We start from the raw sequence: 10,338 nt of genomic DNA, 5'->3' as shown, positions 1-10,338 counted from the left end.
AAAAACACCGGGAAGACACTACAAGATCTATCTCTCTCTCCCAGAAGCAGGTGGCAGGGCTGAGTGGAACTTTCCCAAAGCTTACAAAATAAGATTAAAAGTTCGGTATGGCCCACAGGGATAGACCTTTTGTTATTTTATCCCTGTGCTCTGAGCGCTATGTACCTGTGTGTAATAAGAAGTTGTCTGAGTCACTTTAATCAGCTGCTGTCACAGGCTCCCTGGGGAAAGGGGAATACTAGTGCAGAACACAGTTGGGTCAGTCATGTTATCATGGTTGGTGAAGAGGGTGACTGCAGCCCTCAGACCCCATCTAGGGCCACTTGGCTCCATGCAGAGAGAGGGGAAGGTAGCACAACCTGTCATTAAAGAGATGAACTGAAAGGGGTTTATAGTGCATTGCACCTGCTAACCACCACCTGTGTGATTAGTGAAATCCTTAAATCAAGGTTCTGGACTCAATGGTGAAGTAGTATAATTGCAGTATTTGCGTGTTCTTAAAGCAGCAACTAAACAGCCTAAATTCTGTCCCAGCAAGCACTAGGCTCAGCACAAAACCTGGCATGGACTTTATCAGAGAGATCCTCATCTGTTGTTCTAGAGCAGGGGTCTGCAACCAAAATAGCCAACAGAGCCATTTTTTTCAAATTCGGTTACAAGATCAATACTTCAAGAACCACAATGCATGTGAATACGAGACAGTCCTTAATAAGTAACGTCACACTGTACGTTTTGTAACTCCTATTTTAAGAACAGCATACACAATGATTTGCACCAGTCAGAAATCCCTGCATGTCCCTCTCAGGAGGAATGCACTCGCCACGTTGTGGCAAATGGCTCGAGAGCGGTATTCACCACAACATGGTGTCCTATTCGCCTCATGTAGTGGGTGGCAACAGTATTGGACACGACAACTTTATTATTTCTAAGTGCCTCTCTGCTCACTGCACAGCAGCCTTCTGTCACTAAATACCCATTTTAGAGTATGTCCAGATGTGACCATGTGTGTTTCTGATGTACAAGTCCTTGAGACTCCTCTCCTGAACATAAATGGATCCCCACCCACCTCAGGTGCAAGTAACTCCATACAAACTAAAGGCTTCTCTAGCTTGGCTTCTCTTCCCAGTGCCCAGCAGATGTTTTTGCAGACCAGATCTCTGACGCCTTTAATCAGTGCAGGTTTGTGAAGCCATGGGACAATTAGGCATTTCTGATTACCTTAGCAAGGCTGAACTTGCAAGGAATACCCACCCGAGAGCACCTTTCAGAAGATCTCCACAGCTGCCTATTGACGGCGAGTCAGAGAATCACCATCTGTTGCCGACTCCTGTGTCAGAAACGGATTACACATTGAATGCATCCAACTCAGGTGCTGCATAATCTTTGCCTTACTCCATTTTTCACTTAGTGGTTTTTATTCAATTCCCAGTTTTCTTTTCTTAGCTAGTTGCAGAAAAGTGTGGCAGCTTATGCAGGACGTGAATTTAAAAAATATTCAAAAGATGAACGTATAGTTTAGGCAGATTTATCCCAATATTTCACAGTCACAAGCCACGGAGTTGTTCTTTTGCAGAGCAGTGAAAGATGACTGCACAGCAGGCAGAAGTAATGAAATTTTAATATGATATGTGAAAAATCAAAAAGAAAGAGAGGAAAGATCTACATAGTGAAATGACAAACCTCTTAAACCAGGTGAAAGAAAACAGAACTGCCAATAATAATATTAAAGTTCACAAGGATCAATACATTATGATAAAGAGCTGGACAGTCAAACAAATAAAGTTATTAAATCTGCAATGCTCACACAGCCTGAGGATCTCAGAAAGCCACACACTCTCAGCAGAAGCCTTTCTATTTCCAGATATTAACATGCATAAGCAGCAACGGCTAGATGTTATGAGCTGCCCAGATGATCGTGTCAACCTAATCCCCTGAAGCTCCAATACCTCTTCATAATTGTCTTGGCTTCCTCCAAAGAAGTTTGCAGGTTGATGCACGTCAAACATATTACCACTGATGGGTCCGAAGCACCTCCTGGCCTTCCTGCTTGTCTCTAACAATGAGTTTCATTATTTCATTACTTCTGCCTACTGTGCAGAGATCTTTCTGAAGTTCAGAGCATATTCTGCATAACTACAAGCACAGAGCATGCTGTTTTACAGGCTCTATACCTAGGTCCCTAAATGAAATTGCTATTGCAATTCCTCAGTGCTTCACAATCACTAATAAATTTATCATCTCTTTGAAACAGGGAATTCACATTGTTCCTATTTTCCAGATGAGAAACAGAGATGCAGTGATTGGTCTACAGTCACACAGGGACTCTGGCAGAGCTAGGCAATGACCCCTAGTTTCTTTTGTTCAGCCCAGTGCTTTAATCACAAGGCACGCTTCTTCTAAATTCTTTAGGTCAGTGGTTCCCAAGCTGGTGTCCATTGAGCCTTGGGGGCCTGCAGAAAAATAAAAGATAAAATAAAAATAATCATAGAAAGCAAGTTAAATAAATTGCAAAGTTACAACTGTTATTTTTAAAATCTTCCAATAATGTTATTAACTGCTGTCAGAATATCTATATTTTTTCTTTCATGATGTGTACGTAGTGGTGAGAATTGACATTGACAGGGGTCCGCAAACAGTTTAGGGTCTGTACTAGTGAAAAAGGTTGGGAACCACTGCTCCAGGTGCTTCTGGGACACATAGTATTTACAGAAGAACCAACAGGTTCCTGTACGGCTCCATCGTGTAGTTTAATAGTCAAAGCTGGAGCAGCTCACAAAAGCTCATCTGAGGTGTGGGAGTGCTATATGGCAGATGAGTCTCAGACAGAAGATATGCTGCAGAGGCAGAAAAGGCAAAATTCTCCTCCTACAGCCAGTGGGAGAGAGCCAGCTTCAGTATTCTGCTCTTCCTACTCATTGAGGACAGTGTTCCTTGTAAGCTGACCACTTGTGTGGCCACCGAGGAGAGATTCAGGTGCCAGCCAGCTGATTAGCAGAATGTCCTTAGTGCCCACAGCTGGCAGCATGTGTTTTTCCTGGTGGAGCACATTCAAACATGCCTTGGTGCACATAAAATTTATTCCACATATGGATGGAAAAAATAGAGGAACATTGACTCAGGAGTCCAGTGGAAACCTGTGCATGCAAGCAGAAAGCACTATATAGTCAAGCCTTATCACGAGGCTGGTGAAGAATGGGATGCGAGGTGTCCTCCTGAGAGCTAGAAGTTCTTCAAGTAAAATTGCAGCAGAGGAGTAGCTCTGTAAAGATAACCGGTTGGACTCCAGGATTATAAATTCTCAGGAGTTTGCAGATCACTTTATTTTGTGTAAAGGGTCCACAATGATCTTTCTGACCGCCAGATCTGGAAGTGTAATGCCTCTACTGCATGAGCGAAAAGCTAGCTACCGCGGTAGAGCACGCTCATTATACTCTGTAAGCCTGGTCTCAGTGCCACTAGATAGGACAGTACAACATTCTCAGGAGGTATGGGGGCTACATAAGCGCCACCTACGATCGACAAGCGGGGCTCTGACTCCTACACAAGCATCAACAGGAACAAATGTAGTGGAGTATTTTATTGATCTTCAGTACAGATGAGCACCTGGCCTGCTTTCCCATACTGCTGTTGATTCTGCAGCACCAACAGCAGCAAAAACTCCTTTGTTTCAGTTGAGTAAACAGAGGTAATGCACTGACTCAAAACACACAGGGCTCAGTTCTCTTCCACTCATTCTGCATCAGCGTAACCTGTTGATGGCAGTGCACTTATTTCTGTTAGTGTGAGATTGGAATAAGGCCCGCGGCACACAAATACAGGAAATGTGAAGTTACTGTCATTGCTCTAATTCCATTGACTTAATGGCATTGCAAGTAAGATCTGGATCAGGCAACAGAGGCAGAGCAAGACGTGCCACTTTTATATCGTCAAATTTCCTTTGGAGAACAAATACCACCTAGTTTCAGTGTGCTCATTATCCTGCCTATGGAAGTATGGAATCTCATGCATGTTCTCAGGTAACCTGCCAGTCTAAACGTCAGATGGGTTGCAGCCACCTCTCCGCTCTGCATGTGCCCTCTGGGACTGACAAGGGCAATTACAGAGTTAAAGAAATCTATAGCCAATGCACAGCACTTGGTATTAAGTTGCCCTCCTGTTGGCTAGTGTTTCCCAAGAACAAAGCAGCAGCAGGAGGAGGCACAGCCTCTTGTGGTGATAACTGCACTACTAATGACAGAGATTTTCATCCAAATGGGTTTTTGCTGGAACTTTCAGGAGCCTGATCCCAGCTCCTAACAACCTCGCCGGTTCGAGTTCCAAACAACGCCATTCTGCTCCATTCAGTGAGCACCCGCCTGGCTGCAGGCTGCGCAAATGAGTAGCATTTTATGGGCTACACAAGCTATGCTCCATAATCTGGAGCAAAGCTGCTGCCTCTACATCCATCCCTCCTTTTGCTTCCCTTGGTAAGAAGAGTCTGGTTACAGGACCAGAAATTAACTACAGTCATGCTGGCTAGGACACCAAGTGTAACCCTTTTACCAGGTGAAGCCAGCAGCAGCCAAGTCCGGGTTCAATTTCTAGGGGTTCCTCTCCACCCATTCAACACAGGACTAGCTTGAGCTCCCACCCAGTCACCTGGGAAATTCATGCACCACCCCCAGGTGCCTGTGAGAGGCACTGCTTTGCCATGCCCCAGCACAGAGTCTGAGTGTCGAAAATAAACTTTAAATAAAGGACAGGGAAGTAACTTGGCATTAATTTGGGAAACCACCACAAACAGAGTTCATAAACAAAAGCATGAGTATAAGTCCAACCCCAAGAAGGCTGGGCAATGTCCTCTTCCTCTCACGTTCTTAAGTCCAGCAACTCAAACATCCCCTTCAAACACAGCCTTCCTCTGCACCTTCTCACAGTTGCTGCCCTTCGTCAGGGCAGACTCAAAGTTCAGGGCTGCATCTCCAGGGTTCACCTCCCATCCCAAGCCCGGAAGGTAAAGCAGCATCTTACTCATTCCACTGCTCCCTCCCCAAACACCGGCTCACCACTCTCCACTGCCATCCTGCTGGCCGCTCATTGTGCTACTGCTGTAGTGCTGCTCTCACCGGCCACACCACCAGCTGGACTGCTTCTCCCACTGGCCACCGTTCTGGCTGTACTGCTGCTCCACTGGGCAACTGCTCACTACTTCCACTAGCTTGTGGTAGATTCGGCTGTGGAGAAAGCCAAGGCCTGGTCTACATTAGGGATCAAAGTCCATCCCAGATATGCAATTCTAGCCATGCCATTTGCATAGCTGGACTTGAAGTATCAGGATCAACTTTCTTCCCTGGTGTAGACTGGGCCTCTTGGGGCTCGCGCCCATGTCCCGTATGCCACGGGGTACCACAGAATACCAGGGTCGATGGCCAAGCCCAGAGAGATTGAAGGGAGGTGCTTGGTCCTGCCAAGAGGGCAGGGGACTGGATTCAATGACCTCGTGAAGTCCCTTCCAGTTCTGAGATAGGTATGTACGCATTTTGTTATGTCTTTACACATGCAGCAAAATTGATCCCCAGGGAAACAAAACCGCAGTGCACTAACCCCCCACCACCTTCAGTAAGGACAGACATACCCTCCGTGATTTCAGTTCTTGGCCCAAAGCAAGGTCCAGCAAAAAGAAGTCTCCAACACCCACTGGAATAAATTAAAAATAATGAGACTCCTCTAGCAGCCTGCTTTAGTTCAGTCATTTAACAGTGGAGAGCAACAAGTTAAACCAGTCTCACAGCTCATACCTGAAGGGCATGTAGCCTGTTGGCTCAGTGCCCGGCTCTCCCCCTCGAGTTTAAGTTTCACAGAATTCTACCAAGGGTCCCTTGTCCCTCCAAAGTTGTTTAAATTTACAGTGTCTCTCTCCTTTTGTAAAAATGGGTTAAACACAATCATAGACTCATATGGCTGGAAGGGACCTCAGGAGGTCATCTAGTCCAGCCCCTTTCTTCAAGCAGGATCAACCCCAAGTCCTGCCAGCCAGAACCTTGTTAAGGTAGGACTCAAAAGCCTGTAGGGATGGAGAATCCACCACCTCTCTAGGCAACGCATTCCAGTGCTTCACCACCCTCTTGGTGAAGTAGTTTTTCCTAATAACCAACCTACTCCTCTCCTTCTGTAGCTTCAGACCATTGCTCTTTGTTCTCCTATCTGACACCACTGAGAACAGTTGCTCTCCACCCTCAGAGCTCCCCTTCAGGAAGTTGAAGGCTGCTATTAAATCACTCCTCAATCTTCTCTTCACTAAACTAAACAAGCCTAAATCCCTCAGCCTCTCCTCACAGGTCTCGTGCTCCAGCCCCTTAATCATTTTTGTTGCCCTCCTCTGAACCTGCTCCAGCACATCCACATCCTCTTTATACTGGGGGGCCCAAGACTGGACACAATATTCTAGATGCGGCCTCACCAGTGCCAAATATTCTGTGTTCCCATGATAACTGCAAGCATGGGTGATAACATTTCACAATTCATATGCTTAGCATCAACATAGTTTGTGATCCCAGAATAACCAAATTGTTTACAATAGGTGAAACCTCACTGTATTATTTGAATACCTAGCAGATCTAAGCACACAGGAGCAGACTGTATTTACATACACACGCCCAGGGTTTCTCTCCCATCCCAGCAAGCTGCAATGGAAGCATTCCTTCATTTGCTTCTTACCTGAGTGTGAGAACAGGATCATAATCCTCGTACTGCACCATTGGTAGACAATTAGCATGCAAAAGTAAATGGCTCATCAACATTGCCAGGGTATCTATGCTGCTATGAAAACACAATCACTGATGAGGACACAGAAGACAAAAGATACTGTTACGAAGACGCTGACCCAGGTATACTCCAGCCATTAGCAGAGGTGCACGTGGGATCCTAGCTGTTAGAGCAGAGTACTAAGGAACCCAGCCCTCTGCTTAGGTTATCCAGTCTAGTTCAGGTACTGGGAGGAGAATTACTCCAGTAGTACCAAAGTGCCCCACTCCGGCTCTACACAACCCACACAGAAGTTTGCCATGGGCACTGGGATGCATGCACTTATCAAAGGTGAATGGACTTCAGCTGAAAGAGGGAAATTTGCTGAACAGAGAGACACAGTGCCCTGGAGAAACCCATTCTACAGTAGGTAACAACCAGGTGTTCTGGTGTAACTCCTCCAACGGGGACTCTTCCTTGCTGTCATGGAGTTCATTAATCAATGCTGTGGCACCTCCTTATGGAAACATTTTGGGAGTAGCTCTCAATCAAGCTGATGCCCCCTGCTTCAATAGCTGACTCTCTCTTGCTCCCTCTCTGGATTCGACTGCTCCTTCTTCATGGCTTAGCCCTTTGAATAGGCCACTGTGATTTTTCCGCTTACAGGGTATTAAAGTTTTATGGGCTGACCTGTCTCAGAGCACGTCCCCAGTGGCTGGCAGGAGAACTGCAGACCTGCCCACTATTCTAAGTTCCAGCACAGGAACCCTATGCCTAACAACCACATCTTACCAATCTCAGGTCTGGTCTACACTAAGGGGTGCTATCGATCTACTTCAGCTATGCCAGGGGTTGGCAACCTGCAGCTCCGAAACTGCATGCGGCTCTTTAAGGAGCCACTGCATGCAGCTCTTTAAGGAGCCACTCGCGGCTCCAAGCGTTGTCACTGCTGACTCAACATACTGCCCTGGAGGCTGCTGCCACTTAACCAATGCCCACAGTTAAAACGGAATTTAGGTTTTTTGTTTAAGTGGTGGCAGCCTCTGGAGCCACTCAGCAGTCAGTTGTGGGGGGGAAGCCGGCAGGGCTCCACATGGGGGAAGTCAGCCTGCAGGAAGCCACATGCTCCATGTAGGGGAAGTCAGCCTGCAAGAGAGCAGTGGGAGGGATGGCCAAGCCTCTCCCTGCTGGGGTTGCACTGAGGAGGTGGCAGCAGGGAAATGTAGTGCCAGTGCCTAGAGCTCATCAGCTGAGGCAGGTAAATCCTGGGAGCAGGGCAGAAGGGGTTAAACCTGGGGTTGGAGGGGGGGTGGTTTTGGGGATGAAGGAGTTAAACCCAAGGTTGGGATGGCGGTTTGGTGCTGAGAGGGGTTAAACCTGGGGATGGGGAGTAAAACTTGGGGATGGGGGCAGATTTGGGGGCTGAGGGGGGTAAGCCTGGAGATGGGGGTAACAACCTTCTCACTAATATAAATCATTGTGTGTGCAGTTCTTAAAACAGGGGTGACAAAAAGTATGGTTTGACATTATTTATTAAGGACTGTCTCGTATTCACGTGCATTGCAGCTCTTGAAGTATTGATCTTGTAACTGAACTTGCAAAAATGGCTCTTCTCGCTGTTCCGGTTGCAGAGCCCTGAGCTATGCTATTTGCATAGCTAAAGTCAACATAATTACCACTGCATCTTGCAGGTGATAAGGTCGGCAGGGGCTGCTCTCCCATTGACGCTGGCTACTCCTATTGTTTTGGTGGAGTATTGGTGTTGATGAGAGCAAGCTCAGAGATGAATTTATCATGTCTACCTCAAACCTGATAAATCAATGGCCAGTGGATCACTTGTGGCATGGTTAAGCCCCAGATTAGTGTAGACACACCCTCACACCTATTGCAGTTCCCCTGGGCTCTTCCCTTCTTTTGTCTACTGTGGTCCACTTCCAGATTACCTTGGGGGCCACCTCTGGCAGCACTGCCCTTTCTCAAGTTCTTGCCAGTTTCTATATTCCAAGGCAGGATTACAGCGCTTACTCTCCCCTAGACTTTCTCCTTGTTCCTAGCCCTCTCCCCTCCTTTCTAGGGAGTGACTAAGAGTTCCTTCCTGAAGCCCCATCTCTTCACGAGTTTCCCATCTAACTCCCAGTCCCTGCTCTTTCCCCAGAGAGCTTCATCAGCCATCAGACCCAGCTGGCCTTGACTTTCCTCCAGGGGCAGCCTGTCAGTGTTAACTGGCCCCTTTTTGCCTGCTCAGGTCTGATGAGTACCTCCCCCTTGCCCCCCGTGAGCACGCGCACACACAGAGCCCCCTTGCAACATTTTCTACCTCAAGTCCTGTCAGGAGTGCTCAGAAGACAGATATAACTGTCACGCTGGCCATAAAGTGCATCTCCAAGGCAGAACATCAGACTTGGTAATCTGAGCTCCTGCCAACAGCAAATAGCTCCTCTCAAAACCTCAGACTCCACCGAGCCATAAAACCAAATGAACCCTGGAAACAGCAACAAAGATGACTGACTAATAGCCCCAGTAATCTGGAAGTACTGGAGCCTTTTCATCACACCAGCCAGAGAGATGCTGAGAATCATACATTCCCACTGACTTGAGGATGTTCAGCCTCTTGCAGGATTCATCCCTTCCTTTGTATCCAGCAATGCTTATGTTACACGGGTCTAGTTCACATCTGCTGGTGACGGCCATCAAGTGATGGCAGAAAGAAAGTTCTATCTTTCTGTCCTCAAAGGCTGAGGTGCAGTGGAAAGTCAACTGCCTTTCTGTGCAGGCTCAGCCAGCTCTAATACGTGCAATACAGCTGAATGGGACAGATCAGAAATGTGCTAAACTGATTATGTACCAAAAAAAGGAACAACTCCCCCTAGGAACTTGGGCATGGAACCACTGGGAGATAGATACCTAAAGATCTCTAAGGAGCTGGGACTTATTGAGTTTATTATGGAACAAGACAGGGAAAATCCAAGTAACAGGAAGGTAACATCAAACTTTAGAAGCCCTTTGCCTGACTAATATCTATATATCCTGCTCCAAGAGAACAAACTTCTGTCAGTAAGGAGGACAAAGAGGAAGTGAGAAATGGCAAAACAGTGTTTCATTTATAATCCTCCATTTTTTGCACATACCATTGAGCCCTAGCATGTTCGGTCAAGAGGCTTGTGTCCCCAGTGGGTATGTTCTGATAGATTGTTTTCCTCAAGCCCTTCCTCATTTGAGGGAAATGCTAGAGCTTTCTTTCAATATCTCGGCATTCTGTGCTAAACTAGAGAATTCTGTACTAAATTGGATCAGTGCGTTTTGTGTTTCCAGACACAAAAAACCAAACCCGTGCTATGAGTCTAAAATGACATTGCTTGCAGATTAAAGTAAGACAGCAGCAAGAAAGAACAAATGTAATCCATCCAGGAGAGAGCACAGTATAGCCGCGTCTACACGAGCCGGCTATTTCGAAGTAGCTGTGCCAACTTCGAAATAGCGCCCGCCGCGTCTACACGCGGCAAGCGCTATTTCGAAGTTGAAATCGACGTAAGGCAGCGAGATGTCGAAGTCGCTATCCCCATCAGGAGATGGGAATAGCGCCCTACTTAGACGTTGAATGTCAAATTAGGGCAC

The 10,338-nt window shown here is 46.8% G+C and overlaps 1 long non-coding RNA gene across 1 annotated transcript in view; it reads right to left on the bottom strand.

The window, feature by feature from the left end:
* The window catches only part of LOC142021836 (uncharacterized), a 121,715-nt gene extending 120,443 nt beyond the window's left edge, over nt 1-1,272 (bottom strand). The window contains exon 1 of the long non-coding RNA XR_012647788.1: nt 1,252-1,272. This is a non-coding gene — a long non-coding RNA (uncharacterized LOC142021836). The remainder of the gene's footprint in view (nt 1-1,251) is intronic.
* Nucleotides 1,273-10,338: the final 9,066 nt, after the last annotated feature.

The sequence above is a fragment of the Carettochelys insculpta genome, chromosome 16 (assembly GCF_033958435.1).
Source record: "Carettochelys insculpta isolate YL-2023 chromosome 16, ASM3395843v1, whole genome shotgun sequence".
NCBI lineage: Eukaryota > Metazoa > Chordata > Testudines > Carettochelyidae > Carettochelys > Carettochelys insculpta.
Note: the sequence above shows the minus strand (reverse complement) of the source record. Positions and strands in the feature narration are given on the sequence as shown.